Source organism: Eptatretus burgeri, chromosome 3, assembly GCF_056783735.1.
Source record: "Eptatretus burgeri isolate ZD-2024b chromosome 3, Ebu_testis_v1, whole genome shotgun sequence".
NCBI lineage: Eukaryota > Metazoa > Chordata > Myxini > Myxiniformes > Myxinidae > Eptatretus > Eptatretus burgeri.
Genome location: NC_140963.1, coordinates 132,572,043 through 132,589,238, shown reverse-complemented (window position 1 = coordinate 132,589,238; position 17,196 = coordinate 132,572,043). Strand labels below are relative to the sequence as shown.

Genomic DNA, 17,196 nt, shown 5'->3' with positions numbered 1-17,196 from the left:
AAGAAGAAAAGAGAAAGGCATCGAATCTACCCGTCAGCCTATTGTAAAGAAAAATCATTCAAACCCAATCAACAATTTAAATGAAGTCATCAAATCCCTTCTAATCGTAAATGTCAGTCATCCTGCCTGTTGTCAAGATGGCAGAGGACAGCATGACATTGTTAGTGATGTGAAGCACTGGAGATGAGAGTTGGAATTACTGGAGATGGGATGACTGAAGATGAGATGACTGGAGATGACTGACTGGAGATGAGAGTTGGAATTACTGGAGATGGAATGACTGAAGATGAGATGACTGGAGATGACTGACTGGAGATGAGAGTTGGAATTACTGGAGATGGAATGACTGAAGATGAGATGACTGAAGATGAGATGACTGGAGATGAGATGCCTGGAGATGAGATGCCTGGAGATGAGATGACTGGAGATGACTGACTGGAGATGACTGACTGGAGATGACTGACTGGAGATGACTGCCTGGAGATGACTGACTGGAGATGACTGCCTGGAGATGACTGCCTGGAGATGACTGCCTGGAGATGACTGCCTGGAGATGACTGCCTGGAGATGACTGCCTGGAGATGACTGCCTGGAGATGACTGACTGGAGATGACTGACTGGAGATGACTGACTGGAGATGACTGACTGGAGATGACTGACTGGAGATGACTGACTGGAGATGACTGACTGGAGATGACTGACTGGAGATGACTGACTGGAGATGACTGACTGGAGATGACTGACTGGAGATGACTGACTGGAGATGACTGACTGGAGATGACTGACTGGAGATGACTGACTGGAGATGACTGACTGGAGATGACTGACTGGAGATGACTGACTGGAGATGACTGACTGGAGATGACTGACTGGAGATGAGAGTTGCGTGCAGCTTTACGATCTTTAGAGTAAAAGACGGTCAATGGAGTACCACCGCAAAGGATCACCGGAGACCGACTTGACTCCGTCAGATTTCAATCTCTTCTCCAAACTTAAGGAACACCTTCGTGGAGACCATTTTTCTTCGGATGATGATGATCTCAAGGTTGCTGTGAAGTGCTCATTAAGTCAGCCAGGATGCAGTTCTATCATGATGGTGTCACAAAATTACTTGAACATTGGTAGAAATGTGGGGACTCCAGAGGTGATTATATTGAGATATAAATATTCACCATGGTAGAATAAAGATTGATGTTAGTATCTGTCTGATTCATTCAAATAACTCTTCCTGTTTTGGAGAAAAAGAAAAGGAGACTTTACCTTTCAACATGCCCTCACAATACGTGGGATTTGAACCTGCGTTCTCAGGATCATGACCCATGGTTGAACTGTTCCTCAAACCAAACACTTGCAGAGAGAGAGAGAGAGAGACATGAGCCAACGCTGGGCTTGATTCAATCAAATACAGCTGGTGATATTAAGGGAAGAAGCGTGACTTTTTGGAACACGAGATGAGCAGAGACACACGAGAGTTTATGTCAAATAAAAACAAAAAAGAAAATTTTTTAGTTCCAGGAATGGTTTAGATTGGAAGGTATTGAGCCAGGACAAGTGGTGAGCAGTCACATGATTTACTGCCCATTCAGTATCGGTCGGTAATTACAAGGGCCATGATGGATGTCAAGCTTGGACGACAGCCTCGCGTTTCCATACTCCCCTCTGAACTGTCTTGCTTGGGTTCGAATCTATACACAGTTATAAATTAGCGTCCTGATGTTTTGCAGGTAGGCAAGTATCAATGTGTGCTGTCCCTCCGATGCATGTAAAGCCAGACGACTGATCTACCTGGACTGGTTGTTGGGGAATGTATACTTAAAACAAGCAAATACCACCAGTCGCTTTGCTGATGAGAATACGAAAGGGGGGAGAGAGAAAAAGCGGAGAGAAGAGGGAGATATGGGGTGGAGGAGAAAGGAGAGAAGAGGGAGGGGAGCGAGGAGGGGTGGAGGAGTGAGGATGGGTGGGGGAAGGGAAGACAGTGTGAGGTGAAGGGAAGGGAAGGCAGACATGAGGGTGTGTTAATTATGATTCATACTGTTTCATAAAAATGATTCCGCAAAGAATAACAGTGAAGATGGAAACAAAATAAAGTCTGAAATCCATTTTCTCCCAGTCGTACTCGAAACACAGCTCGGCGAAAAACACTGTCCGGCCACGTTCAGAAACAAAAGCCGCAGGACGCATCCAGAGCCAAGCCGTCTGGACACAAACACTGCTTGGACACATCCGAAGACAAACGCCCATCCGCACACGTCCGGAGCCAAACTCTCATCTGGAGACAAACTCCGGTCCGGCCACAAACTCCCGTCCTAATATAAATAACGCCCGGACGAATCTGGAGCCAAGCTGTCCGGAGACAAACATCACCTGGAGACCAACACTAACTGGACATGTCCGGAGACAAATACAGCCCGGACGCATCGGGAGACAAACACCACCCAGCTATGTCCAGAGACAAACACCATCTGGCAACGTTCAATGACAAACTTCTGTCCAGACATAAATACCGTCCAGACAGGTTTGGAGACAAACACCGTGCAGACACATCCCGAGCCAAGCTGTCTGGAGACAAACTCCTGTCCGAACATAAACATCACCCGGACGTGTCCAGAGACAAACATCACCCGGACGTGTCCAGAGACAAACATCACCCAGACGTGTCCAGAGACAAACATCGCCTGGACACGTCTGGAGACAAATTGGCCAGAGACAAACACTGCTCAGACACAAACTCCTGTCCAGACAAAACCACCGTCTGGATATGTCCAGGCACAAAGACAAACAGAGAGAGAGAGAAGGGCAGAGTGAGAGAGGTGTGGGAGGAGGGTGGTGCACAGTATTGGGATGGGTAGAGCAAGGATGGGACGAAGCGAAAGAGAGAGGGGTGGGGGAAAGGGAGTCATCCCTCCATCCATCGATCCATCCATTGGGACCATGCTCTGTGCAGAGCGTTGGTGCTACCAAAGCAGTCTCCTTGGCTATTGGGCACAATCCTGGTCGGGTCACCACTCCGGCACAGTATACCAGCAATCTCGCACTCATTTTGCCGACCTCGGAAGGATGACAGGCAGAATTAATCACACCTGGTATTGATTCAACAGCTGAGGGGGATTTGAACTCATGACCCTAGGATCCCAAGCCCACCACCCGAATAATTAAGCCAACACGAGGCATAAAGGTAGTCAGCAGAGAGAATATGTCATGCTTTATGAACAACACACACGCACACGCTTCTGCTTGGCCAAAATCGTCAATTTTGCAGGAATCAGCAGGTTGGAGTCAGTTGATTATGAGAACCCAAAATCCTTGAGTGGCTTTCACGGAAAAACAATGTTACCAAATATGGAGACATTTCAGGGCTATGTTCACAAACATTCATCTTTATAAACAGCTGCGCGTGACGGGTGGAAAACAAAATTGGGCTCGGTAATTTGGAAAACACGTTAATATGGCAAACGGCTCGGAAATTGGGTGTTCTTTCACAACAACTCGCTCAGAATAAATGATGGAGCACGAAGCACTCACTCAGGAGGACGGGGCGCGAACTACTCGCTCAGGAGGACGGGGCGTGAACCACTCGCTCAGGAGGACGGGCCGCGAACCACTCGCTCAGGAGGACGGGGCTCGAACCACTCGCTCAGGAGGACGGGGCGCGAACTCCTCGCTCAGGAGGACGGGGCGCGAACTACACGCTCAGGAGGACGGGGCGTGAACCACTCGCTCAGGAGGACAGGCCGTGAACCACTCGCTCAGGAGGACGGGCCGTGAACCACTCGCTCAGGAGGACGGGCCGCGAACCACTCGCTCAGGAGGACGGGGCGCGAACCACTCGCTCAGGAGGATGGGGCGTGAACCACTCGCTCAGGAGGACGGGGCGTGAACCACTCGCTCAGGAGGATGGGGCGCGAACCACTCGCTAAGGAGGACGGGCCGCGAACTACTCGCTCAGGAGGACGGGCCGCGAACCACTCCATCAGGAGGACGGGGCGCGAACCACTCGCTCAGGAGGACGGGGCGCGAACCACTCGCTCAGGAGGACGGGGCGCGAACCACTCGCTCAGGAGGATGGGGCGCGAACCACTCGCTCAGGAGGATGGGGCGCGAACCACTCGCTCAGGAGGACGGGCCGCGAACTACTCGCTCAGGAGGACGGGCCGCAAACCACTCGATCAGGAGGACGGGGCGCGAACCACTCGCTCAGGAGGATGGGGCACGACCTCCTCGCTCAGGACGGGGCGCGAAGTACACGCTCAGGAGGACGGGCCGCGAACTACTCGCTCAGGAGGATGGAGCGTGAACCACTTGGTCAGGGTGACTGAGCTCAAAACACTCACTACGAATGAATGATGTGGTGCGGCAAAAGCGTCCACAGTGAGTGAACGATTCGCTCACAATGACATAGCACATTCCCGCTATCGACTGTCCGAGGCTCGGCAAGTGGCTTAAGCACTCACGCAAGGACTCCAATTGAATGGTTGAGAAGGAACAGCTGGCCAGGCTGTCGCTGCATACCATACAGGATCCCTTTAATTTTAAAGCTGGTCTTCACTGCACATGCAGCAGTTAAAGGAAATTAATTTATTCAAATAATGACTTTATCCACAAAAGAGCTGCTTGTTATTGCATAACATCCCTGGAGACATCGCAAAGTTCAATCGCCGTGAAATAAACAATGCAGATAATCCATCACGCTGCCTGCTCGTCTGTGCGTCACATGGTTCATCGGTTCGGGGTCTGCGGAAATGTTATAACTTTCTTTTAAAACATCCATTTTTCACCAGATTGCTTTGAGTCCCTACAGTGCACCTCACAGAACCTCTGAAAATAGACACAGATCTGGCAGATGCTATGGATAGGCAGTCCCTCTGGGGGACAGGGTGTGAAGTCAAGCAGTGAATGCATTCAATCATACAGGTCAATTAAGCCGGTTAACTTTGCATGTTCCTCAATTTTTTGTTCACTCAATATAATTATCCAAACATTAGGAAAAGATAAGTTTAATGTTTTGGAATTTTCACATTTTCTTGTGTAAGTATGGAGGAGGGAACGTAGCCTTGTTTGCTTTTACAGTAAATTGGTGTATCGGCTGAGTTGCAAGACTCTTTATTTCTTTAAATTATCCGATTTCACTCCAGATTTCGACGCGTATTTAGTCCGGACGATATCCGATTCTCAAAACTGAAATAATATTTCGATGATATCCTTTAATTAGTCCGTGAGAGTAGATCGTGGAAAATTGCACCATATCGAGTATGAAATCACTCCAAGCTCCAAATTTGATAACTGTAGAACTCATTAAAGCGATGTATACAGCGATTCGTAGCTATTATGAACAGGCTTTTGATAATACGAGTGTGGAAAGTTAAAAAAAAAAGAACTTCATCATTAAGAAATCGTTGCGGCCTGTTCCAAGTCAAGGCGTGGTTGAGCAGGCCAAAAAACATGGCGGCTTCAGACCCCAGACAGCGAGGTTACCGAGGATACGCCTTAAAATCCCAAAGGGCGCGGTGACCGAGGATGCGCCCGATGAAAGATACAACACAATAAGACCGTTAATGACCTTCAAAAGGGGTGTTATATAATTAACGCAAACACAATTTTCACTCTTGCACATCCTTGGAGTTTTCTTAATATGCATGCAAAGTTTCAGGCTGCGGGGTTTCATGGTTTTAGTCTCGTATAGATTTATTAGTCCAGACTATCAGGGGGGTACCCAGTGTTGCTCGGACTATTTTTGTGGGGGCTTAAAACGCTTCCCCTTCACCAACTAAGGAATGGGATTGGGTCTGGGATCATTTAATATTACCTTTCACATATGGAGCGACAAAGGCTTAGATCTGACATGGAGGATTAAAAAAAACATCCCCAAAAACGGAACTTTCATTTTAATTTGAAACACCCATCCGCATGAAACCATCGCTGGGATAGATGGCGACACACACACACACGCACACACACACACACACACACACACACACACACACACACACACACACACACACACACACACACACACACACACACACACACACACACACACGTTATCCAAGGTATCATCCTCACCACCATTCTGCTAACCTCACAAGAAATGAGTAAAAATGATCGTTTTATCCACCAATCGAACACGAGTTGTGTGTCCTCATCTCGGTGTGTTTGTTTATTTTGTGAATAATAACCAAGCGATTATTTACTGTTTCTTGTTTGGGTGAGGATGAACACAATTATCCTTTCATGGTGAACAATATTCCTCATGTAGATGAACGAAGTTGATGTTTTATGTTCTGTATCACGAGAGGGATACTTCGTACATCAATATCAGCATTTTAAAATGAATGTTTCTGAATCATGAATGTGAAAGGAAACCTGTGTTAAACTTGTGGTTGGAACTTCCTCATGTTATCTTGAACCACCAGGCCACAACACAGTCCTTGAAGTAAAGTGTTTTTTTGTGGTTCGAGTTCAGTCATTCTGCTGCAGTGTTCGTAAACGGAGAGGATGAGGGATTCGCTGTTGGTTTTCATGTTGATCTTTGGACAGTCCACTTGCTCGGTGCAGCCAGGGATTACCTTGCTGAAGGTAAACGAGCACACCTGTGTGAACCTACCGTGTGATTGCAGGACTCGGCGATCTACCTGGGTACGGTGGATGAGGGATGCAGATGTGGACGGAGTGGTTGAGAAGGAGATCATCTGTACTCGTACCAATTGCTATGATATCAACTGTGATGAAAAATCAAGCACAAAGCTGAGTCATCATCATAAGATTCTACCAAACGGGGATCTTCAAATCAGCAGGGTGGAAAAGAGAGATTCTGGTCTGTACAGATGTCTGAATGAACCTTCACGTGGAAATCTAACGGAGTGTGATTCAACATCATCATTTTGTACTTCAGGAGATCAAAAGGAAGAGTCAGTAGAAGATGTTACTCAATCTTCATGTGAAGCAACTCTACTCCTCTACATCACAGGTAAATCTGGAGGTATATTTCACATTTTAAACTCACAAGAGATTAAAAAAATTAATATTTTTTACTGGCAGGGGTACTTGGCAGTGCTCAGTCTATTTTTTGTGGGGGCCTCATACACTCCCTGACACAGAAAGCAATCGGGTCGGAGATCATTTAAGATTACCTTTTGCATCGCCACAAGGGCTTGGGCGGTTTTGCGGTTAAAATTGTGATTGGATATCATGAGAACCCGTTTAACATGACTGTGCTGTGAGTTATAAATCAATTCCAAGGGCACTTGTTGGAGCGCAGACCTCCGCCACTGCAATGCCTGATCCACGAGAACATATCTGGCCCAATACATTTTTGAGATATCGTGCTATATATCGTTTTAGCCCAATCTCTCAATGGTCAAGAATCGCTTTAAAAATTAAATAATGCTCGTATCCACATTTCGGATTTGGATCTTCATCAAATTCGAATCAATTCTTCCTTGTCACACACTCAACATGTCGACCAAGTTTCATCCGAATCCGTTCACAACTTTGAGATATACACAAACAAACAAACAAACAAACAAAGGAGTGAAAACATAACCTCCTTCACCTTCGGTGGCAGAGGGAATTAATAATTGAGAAACAGGTTAATTCGATTCACTTTGTTTAAATAAAATAAAATACACTTCGATTAAATTAAAAACTCGTTAATGGCTCCCTTATAAATGACACCACGTGGTGCAGCATTTCGGAGCACCACCGTGTGAAGGAAACCAACATGGTGATAACATGTACATTTACTTTGGGGATGATAAATACCAGGTCCACGTGATGGAACTCACAATGTTCCAAGCAAGCTTGGTGTGTGGGGTCAGGAGGTGTATGGGTTATGGGATGCTGCTTGCATGTTTTACCCACCGCTTGTATCTCACACCATCTCGTTTTGGTAGTGAGGTTGTAAGCCCGTTAAACATGGTAAGTTCGTCCTGGTAGTTTTATTAAAGTAAAAATAACATTGAACATCATGTTTAACATCCGGGGTACAAACGATGTGGGATTTCTATCAGATTCCCCCCAGGAGTCAAAAAATTACAAGATTCACATCAAAACAGGAGATGTTTCTTGGACTGGCACAAACTCCAGTGTTTATATCACGATGTGTGGACCATTGGAGTGTTTGAGATCTTATCATCTTAAACAATCATCAACACATCCCGATCCTTTTGAACCGAATCAGGTAATCATTCACAGAACACTTTAACAAGGTCGATAAAATAATAATAAACATGTTGATATCCTAACCAGGTGAGATGTTACCTGTGGTGCACGTGTTTCTACAGGTAGATGTTTTCACTGTGCGGTCCCATTACCTGGGAAACCTGGAAAATGTAACAATCTGGCATGATGGGAGTGGAGATAATCCTTCCTGGTTCCTCGAGAACATCAGAATCACCGAAACATTCTCTGGAATGAAACAAACAATTTCCTGTTTATGTTGGATTGATGGAAACGATCATAAACCTCTGTATCCCCAGGTAATCTCACCTTTTCCCACGAATAGGGAATGGAATCTCGTTTTTACATCCTCCTGGAGGATCTCTAAGTCTTAGGGCCCTGTCACACCTTGACGTTTTAGCCAGCGTATGGCAACGTATCAAAATGTATGTAAAACGCTGGCGTACGCTGAACTATTGATGTTTTTTTTTCAGTTTTGGGCGTATTCATAACGAGTTGGACGTATGCATAACGTATTAGGAATGTACACAGAACGTTTCGATAACTTATAGATAACTTATACCAACGAATGCTTAGCGTGTTGTCGGCGTTCACAACTTATACCCAACGACAGTCGAACTTCTGCATAGTGCGTGGCAGCGTATCGCCGACGATCACGTGGCGTAGCCTATTAATCGGCTGCCGCTCAACGATTTAAAGGCCCTGTCACACCTTGACAATTTAGCCAGCGTATGCCGATGTATGAAAAATTTGTCTAAAATGCTGGCACACGTCGAATACGTTATGGGAGAGTTTTGTTTACGTTAAGAGCACGCTGAAGCACGCTGGCATACGTCATAGTACACCGAGCTCGTCGACAAATTTTAAGCAAGCTCAAAAATTTTTGACGTATACCAGCGTATGACTCACACGTTCCGCATACGCTGGCCATAAGTTGGAGGCACGTTATGCGATCGTTGACACACGTCGACACAACGTTACTTGTAAGTTACTCATAAGTGGAAACACGTCGAGGTAATGTTTAGCGTACCCGAAACTTATTTCTAACCGATGAGTAACGTGCTTTGAACCTATGAGTAACGTGCTTTGAACCTATGAGTAACGTATCTCCAACGCATATTGACGTATTTAGATGTATTTGACGTCTTCCGGACGACCACAGAACTTACTGAACGTGTTTCTAACTTACAGCTACCGTATAATGGTGTATTGGCAGCGTTTAGGGGAATTGGTATATAAAAATGGGCTTCACAGGAGGAACCCGTCAGTGTTTCAGACTCCATGTTGTTGTATTTTTTTTCTTTCTTTTTTCTTCGGCATGACGGTGATGGTGACACTTCGATTTCTCGTGCGGTTATGATTTAAATCGTTGAGCGGCAGCCTATTAATTATATTATATTATAACCGCACGAGAAATCGAAGTGTTAACATCACCGTCATGCCGAAGGAAAAAGAAAAACAAACCATGGAGTCTGAAACACTGACTGGTTCCTCCTGCATAAACCCCATTTTTATATACGTATTCCCCGAAACGCTGCCAAATCGCCATTATACAGTAGCTGTAAGTTAGAAACCCGTTCAGTAAGTTCTGTGGTCGTCCGAAAGACGTCAAATACGTCTACATACGTCAATATGCGTTGGAGATACGTTACTCATAGGTTCAAAGCACGTTACTCATAGGTTAGAAATAAGTTTCAGGTACGCTAAACATTACCTCGACGTGTTTCGACTTATGAGTAATGTGTGTCAACGATCGCATAACGTGCCTACAACTTATGGCCAGCGTATGCGGAATGTGTGAGTCATACGTCGAAAAATTTTGAGCATGCTTAAAATTTGTCGACGAGCTCGGCGTACTACGACGTATGCCAGCGTGCTTCAGCGTGCTCTTGACGTATACAAAACTTACCCATAACGTATTCGACGTGTGCCAGCGTTTGACAAACTTTTCATACATCGGCATATGCTGGCTAAATCGTCAAGGTATGACAGGGCCTTTACTCACGTTGTTGTTGTTCATCTTCTTTGTTTCACAGCCTACAGTTTTCATCGAAAATTCCTGAAACTTGGCATATATATCTAAAAATTCCCTGCGCAGACAGTAACCATCTCCGATTTTGAAAATTCCTCCGAGAAAAAAAATTATGGCGTCAAAATATCTCCGCTAATGGAAATCGCCGAAAAAATTATCTCCGAAACTAGGCAAGCTTTTTGAATTCTGTTTGCGGGAATCAAACAGGGCATTAGCAGAGATGAAATACCGCACATATGATACATCACTTTGACGTCATATCAATTTTTATGACGTCATTCCTATTTTTTGTTTCACAACCCAGAGTTTTCATCGGATCTTCGTGAAACTTGCCATGTATATGCAGAAAGCCCACGCACAGACAGTAACCATCTCCAATTTTGGAAATTCTTCCGAGAAAAAAAGTTGACGTCATAATATCTCCGCTAATGGAAATCGCCTCTACCGTTATCTCCGAAACGAGGCAAGCTGTTTGAATTTTTTGTGGGAATCAAGCCGGGCATTAGCACAGATAATTTATCGCAAGCCTTATACATCACAATGACGTCATATTCGTTTTTATGACGTCATCATTAAGAGGACAAGGATCTTAGCTCATTTGAGCTTGTTTAACTTCTTTACAGTATGTACAGTGTTCCTGTCCCCACGTTTTCCAGTGTAGTGAGGTGTTTTTCCTTCATGCATGTACCTGGGTTAATAAAGGTGTGCGTCAGAAAAAACATTTTGCATGCTTGGAACAAAATCGCCCAAAGGGTGGGTACTCGACTCGTACATGGCAAGTTGGAGGCGACGAACAACGTGTTGGCACAAAATTTTGTGAGTGACACAAAATACACCAGCATACCGAATAGCCGTTTATTGATGAGGTGGTCTTGTAGCTGTTGGGGTGTTGGTTAACATTTAAGGTGGCTGGCTTAAGATCTTAGGGTCTTGAGTTCGAGCTGCTGTTTTTACCCGTTGAAATAACACCAGGTGGGTTGACTCACACAGTCATCCTTTCGAGGTCGGCAAAATGAGTCGAAGCTTACTCGTAACAGGGGCACTGCATCAGTGGCACAATCGTGCTTCCAGAAAAATGATGCAACCAGCAGGCACGGGCTGCATACGAAACAACAACATAAACGACATCTCACGGCACCAACTACCCTCCAAATTCAAACGGTAATGACATTAATGAAATGGGATACTGCACTGTACTCAATCAAACCTGTTGCTCTCTCCGTAGGTCTTTGTCATAAGATGGCGTCATGTATCAGTGAGGTCACACAGCTCATGACGTCACACAGCCAATAAACGAGACACGAGGCCCTAGGATGGTGGTACCTTGCATATCGACTATCAGGTGTCGATCAGGTCTATCGGTCTGTGTATCAATCCTTGAGAGTGGAATGGAAAGTAAAACGTTCCATCAAATATGGGTTTTCACCACAATGAAACGGGTCTGCGGGTTTTCACATACAAATCGGGGCAAACCTGTAAAATCCGGGTCACTTGGCATGTATGTTGTCTGCTTATAATACTTCACTTGCCAAACCTGTACTCTAGGCGAAGTTTCTAAAGTGAGGGTTCGTTAGGACGTCAATGTATCCAGTGTTCACAATGTGATTTATATACAATGTTTCTTGTTACATTTTTTGTGTCAAATTCACCTTCTGAGGTCGTCATCATGTGCAGAAGAGGGTTTTACATTGCAGATGCTGTTTTCGAGGAGTGGCATTACGCCTCTCAGCGGTGACGGTCTGTCGACGACAGACGTAATGACGTCATGGAATGACCGATGATGTCATGATGTCTTTACGCCTCTCAGCGGTGACGTCACACGTCGCCATGCAAACAAATATAAAAATTAGAAAATCGCCAAAAATTCCCAAACCTGTCCGTCTGGCACGATCTCACAGAGCCCATGATGTTCATTAGACCACAGAGCACCCGCATGCGGAAAGTGGTGACAATCCGTTTGGTAGTTTCGGAGGAGATACGTCCACAAAATATGTCTTAGCGTATTATAATAAGAATAACAATAATAATAATAATAATAATAATAATAATAATAATAATAATAAGTTGATTTTCAAAGTGTGTTTTGCTTGTGGATACAACATACTGAAAGAGGGAAAGAAAGGGGGACCAGGGATGGGGGTGAAGTAGTGGGACCTTTGGTGGGGAGGGGTTAAAGAGGTAATGGAGGTGCTGCTTGTGAGAACCTCAATTAATCTACAAATATATGATTCAGGAAAAATACCAAACCCACGGCCATTTCTCACAGAACTGTCTCCGGAGATCCCTCATCGTAGTTTACCATAGTTTTGTGACCTCAATGACCTCCATAACTGCTGGGTGTCTCACCCCATCTCCTATTGGGGGAAAACCCCCACGTGGCCACGTGATCTCACTATCCCCGTGGTTCGCCAAGGCTTATCGTGGAATTCCTGGAATATGGAGATCTTGGAAAGAGAAGGAATGATAAAGGACGGTATCTTGGTGCAAACATCCATTTTAATTATACACGAGTTCTCGAGAATCGACATTCAAACAGATTGAAGAAATACACTACTCTGAAGATGATGGTCCTGGTTTGTGAGCACAAAGAAATCTCTTCACACTCAAACAAAACAGACTGGAATCCTAAATGAATATTATCATTATTATCATCATTATTATTATTATTATTATTATTATTATAATACCTCTTCCTCATCTGCTTGTTTTTCTTCGATTTACCCCGTGTGACCACGTCCCCATGACATCATCCTTCCAACCGGAAAATCTGCACCCCAACAGAAACCCAGCAGCTCGGAGCTGAAGCCACATAACCAGGGTTGAGGTTCAGGAGGGAGAGAGTGCGGCTCTTGTAAACAGTTTGAACAGTGCTGTTAGAGAGGGAGAGGGGAGAAGAGGAAGAGGGGAAACCAAGTCAGTTTCAGTTACTAATTCTTGTTTGTCTTTTACAATAACAATAATCATCATCATCATAATTTATATGTTCTACACTGATGATTAATTTATGGGTAATTAATGGATAATCCTGTTCTTGTATCCATATCATTTCCACATCCAAACAACTTTGTTCCAACCAACTGAGTTAAGTGACAACTGGAAGGACACTCAGTAGAGCACACACTCGGTAGAGCACACACCTCTGCCCCACAATGCCTGGTCCAGTGGAACATATCAGGCCCAGTACATTTTTGAAATATCATGCCACATATCATATTTGGCCCCATCTCTATCTCTATCTCTATCACTCAATGGTGAAGAATCAATTTGAAATTAAATAATTCTCGTATCTGGATCTGGATGCGGATCTTCACCAAAATCGAATCAATTTGTCCTTGTCACACACTCAACCTGTCCACCAAGTTTCGTAACAGCTTGAGATATCCTGCACACAAACAAACAGACAAACAGAAAGAGGTGAAAACATAACCTCCTTCTACCTTCGGTGGCGGAGTTAACAACAACGAGAAATCATCTGGAAATACTAAACCCGTCCGAGTCCACTTTGTACCCGAACGAAACTTGACAAAAACGAGTTTAAAAAAATTAAACATTTTATCCATTTCTCCTCTTCATATTCTCATAATAAAGGATTGTTGAAAATTTGATAACAAAATCTCAAATGTTGAGGCTGGAAGTACACGCACGGACACACACGCACGCATCAATGGATTGGGAAATCGACTATTTGAGGTACAAAGCTTAAAGGTCAATTCAAGGTGAAACTCATCCGATTGACCTGAGCTTTGATTGAGATTGTCAATTTCAATCTTAATGAAAAGGACAATTTGATGTATCCATGGCAACCTTTGTCGAGGGGGCTAGATTTTGCAAGTACCGTGCTCTGCACGACATCTTTTTCTTGTTTGTCTCTCTGTCGCCTTCAGGTCACAATTTTAAACCAATCTTCATGAAACTTTCACCACATGGTGGAGTTTGTCATCAGGAAGAAGCCGATTGTTTTTGAGGTCAAAAGTTCCAAAGGTAAACAGAGGCCCAAAGTCAGCAACTAAAGTGGCATTTCTAAAATCCTCAATTTTAATCCAATTGACTTGAAATTTGAAGAGGATTTCTATTTCAGGTCAATGAATTCAACCAGCCAATAAAATGAGGTCAACGTAAACCAAAAGGTCAACATAGGCCCAAGGTCAGCAACTAAGGTGGAATTTCGAAAATCCTCAATTTTCATCCAATTGACTTGAAATTTGAAGAGGAGTTGCATTTTTTTTTTTGGTCATTGAATTCAACCACCAATTATTTTTGAAGTTAAATTTTTTTCATGGATTTTGCAAGTGTCGTGCTCTGCATGACGTCTTCTTCTTGTTTGTTTGTTTGTCTTTGTGCAGGATATCTCAAAAAGTTGTGGATGAAATTTGGTGGGAAGGTTGTTGGGTATGTGACAAGGATGAACTGATTAAATTTTGGTGAGATCCGGATCAGACTACGAGAACTTTTTCAGTGATTCTTGACGATTGAGAGATCGGGCCAAAAATGATGTATTGCAGGATATCTCAAAAATTTATGGACGGATTTGAATGAAACTTGGTGAACAGATTGGGTATATGACCACGATAAATTGCTTCGACTTTGGTGAAGATCCGAATCTGGATCTGGATACGAGAATTATTTAGTTCTTCAACCGATTCTTCACCATTGAGAGATGGGGCCAAAAACGATATACAACATGATATTTACGTCCGCCACCGAAAGTGAAGAAGGTTATGTTTTCACCCCTCTGTGTTTGTTAATTGCCAGAATCCTTCGGATTTCGACAATTATGTTGGTCGGTTGTGTGTCATTCTGTTTTTCTGTCTGTTTGTGTGTTTGTTTACCCTGTAGCAGTCACACCGTTTCAGTGATCATGACCAAACTGGGTACAGACATCGGCCATGGTCCAACTTAGACACTTGTCGTTTTTGGTGAATCTAGGTCAAAGGTCAAAGGTCCCCGAAAAACCGAAATTCTTATTTTCGCAAGAACGTCCGCTAAAATGGTCGTATCGACTTCAAACCAAATCCAAAATGTGCATCTTCCAATTCTGCATCCAGCCATATGTCTCATTGGGGTGTCACATCAACACCCTTCTTAGCGGTCGGGGGTCGAATGGCGGGGGGGGGGGGGTCGGGTCAAAAATTTCAAATTGCGATAAAAACGCCATTTTAAGTCCGATTGACTTCCAAGTTATGATCATGACCAAACTCAGTGCTATAACTCATTAAACAGTAGCGCTATCGACTTATATGAACCAAATTGATTTCCAGGTTTTTGTTTTTTCAGAGATCATGGAGACATGACAAAGTTATTCCGGCAATTCCTTGCTCAACGAGCAATTTCATTTGTTTGTCTGTCTGTTTGTCTCCTTGCCTGATTGTGTGCAGGATATCTCAAGAAGTTGTGGAGGGATCGAGATTAAAATTGGGGGGCAGGTTGAGTGTGTGACAAACACGAACCGATTTGATTTTGGTGAAGATTTGGGAATTATTTAATTTTTAAAACGAGTCTTCACCATTGAGAGATAGGGCAAAAACGAGATTTCGAATGATGTCTCAAAAATGTATTGGGCCAGATATGTTCTTGTGGATCAGGTATTGCGTGGCAGAGGTACGCGGTCTACCGAGTGCCCTTCTCGTTATTTAATCAATCTACCATCAGGCTGTGAGGTTTCATGGTTTTGGAGTTATGGAGGAGACACACTGACACATACTGACATTTATGAGGAAAGATTAATCTGCCATCATGTTCCCACATCTGGGTATTGTTACTTCATCTTTGTCAGTGTGTCTCCTCCATAACACCATAACTCCAAAACCATAAAACCTAGCAGCCTGAAACTTTGCATACATACCAAGAAAACTCCAAGGAAGTGCAAGAATGAAAATAGGTTGTGTGGGTTAATTAAAACACCCCTTGTGTAGATAATTAATGGCCTTATTTAATTATATCCTTCATCAGGGCGATCCTAGGCCACCTCGCTCTCTGGGGTCTCAAGGCGTTTCCCTGGTAACCTCGCTGGAGTCTGAAGCTGCCATGTTTTTTTGGCCTGCTCAACCTTAACTTGACTTGGAATATATTTACCATCATGTCACCACACCTGGGTATTGATACTCCATCTTTATTATTTAATTTCAGAATCCCAGTTCATGTGACGCTTTGGAGGAGAGAGAAACGAAGAAACCACACGGTGGGTTTTGTAGATTCTCATTCTGGGATTTGACACCGTTTTGAAAGCATTTTGGCAAGAGAAACGTGGAATAAACTCGACACTATGTGGAGAGATGTTATTTGTGGAAATAAAGATTGTAATTTCATTGTTTCTCATTGCAGTTCCGAATCCTCTCATGGGAACTCCTCTCCTCTCATGTGAGATACAAAATCCCCCTGGTAGCAAGTTCTCGTTGCTGTGGATGCTTCGAAGTGCTGAAGGCCACAACCGGGTGATCGCAGTGGCCGGAACACGGGCAGACATCCTTGCCTCCTGTCTGGGGAAAAGTAAACAGAGAAACCATGGAATGCTGGAACCTGGACAGGATTCCTGTCCTGAAAGCTCCCACTGCTTGCTGCCTCCCTCTGGTGTCATGAGGGATGATCTCGAGAGATACTGGTGCCTGATTGATCCTGGAGAGGACGGGACATGGAGAGAGTGGGTCCTCTCTGTGCTGTCATTCACACCCGGTAAGATCTAATCACTGATTATTACCACCCAGTGATCATGCTCTATGAATGTTCTTCATTGTAAGAAACCATCTTTGTTCGTAATTTCCCTGAAAGTGGCAACAGCTTCCCTCTCTGTTATCATTAAGCTCACAGTGATACCCCCACCACAGCACATCACATCGCCACAATCTGAAATGGCATCATTTTGCCGTTGGTTTTGTAGTATGTGCATACGCTTGACCTTTGGTGGATTTTTTTGCGTCATTTTAATTTCCTCGAAGATGTCAAACATCGCCGTCTATTGGATGCCTCATCAGACCTTCATGTTTTTATTT

The 17,196-nt window shown here is 44.1% G+C and overlaps 1 protein-coding gene and 1 pseudogene across 8 annotated transcripts in view; one reads left to right on the top strand and one right to left on the bottom strand.

The window, feature by feature from the left end:
• The window catches only part of LOC147031002 (uncharacterized), a 134,236-nt gene that overhangs the window by 106,372 nt on the left and 10,668 nt on the right, over positions 1-17,196 (bottom strand). For 2 of the 7 annotated variants that reach the window (XR_015056620.1, XR_015056622.1), the window contains exons 3-7: positions 12,898-13,080; positions 11,860-12,654; positions 11,418-11,651; positions 11,197-11,308; positions 8,313-8,406 (exon numbers count right to left, since the gene is read on the bottom strand). The gene's annotated coding sequence lies outside the window, so the exon portion shown is untranslated. Of the gene's footprint in view, positions 1-8,312; positions 8,407-11,196; positions 11,309-11,417; positions 11,652-11,859; positions 12,655-12,897; positions 13,081-17,196 lie in introns of those variants that run through there. The other 5 variants (XM_085875644.1, XM_085875647.1, XR_015056619.1 and 2 more) reach the window with 4 other exon arrangements.
• LOC147031001 (uncharacterized) overlaps positions 6,142-17,196 on the top strand; it is a 30,385-nt pseudogene continuing 19,330 nt past the window's right edge. Inside the window, exons 1-5 of the transcript XR_015056624.1 lie at positions 6,142-6,967; positions 8,010-8,179; positions 8,283-8,477; positions 16,337-16,388; positions 16,532-16,879. The product of XR_015056624.1 is annotated as an uncharacterized LOC147031001 (transcript). The remainder of the gene's footprint in view (positions 6,968-8,009; positions 8,180-8,282; positions 8,478-16,336; positions 16,389-16,531; positions 16,880-17,196) is intronic.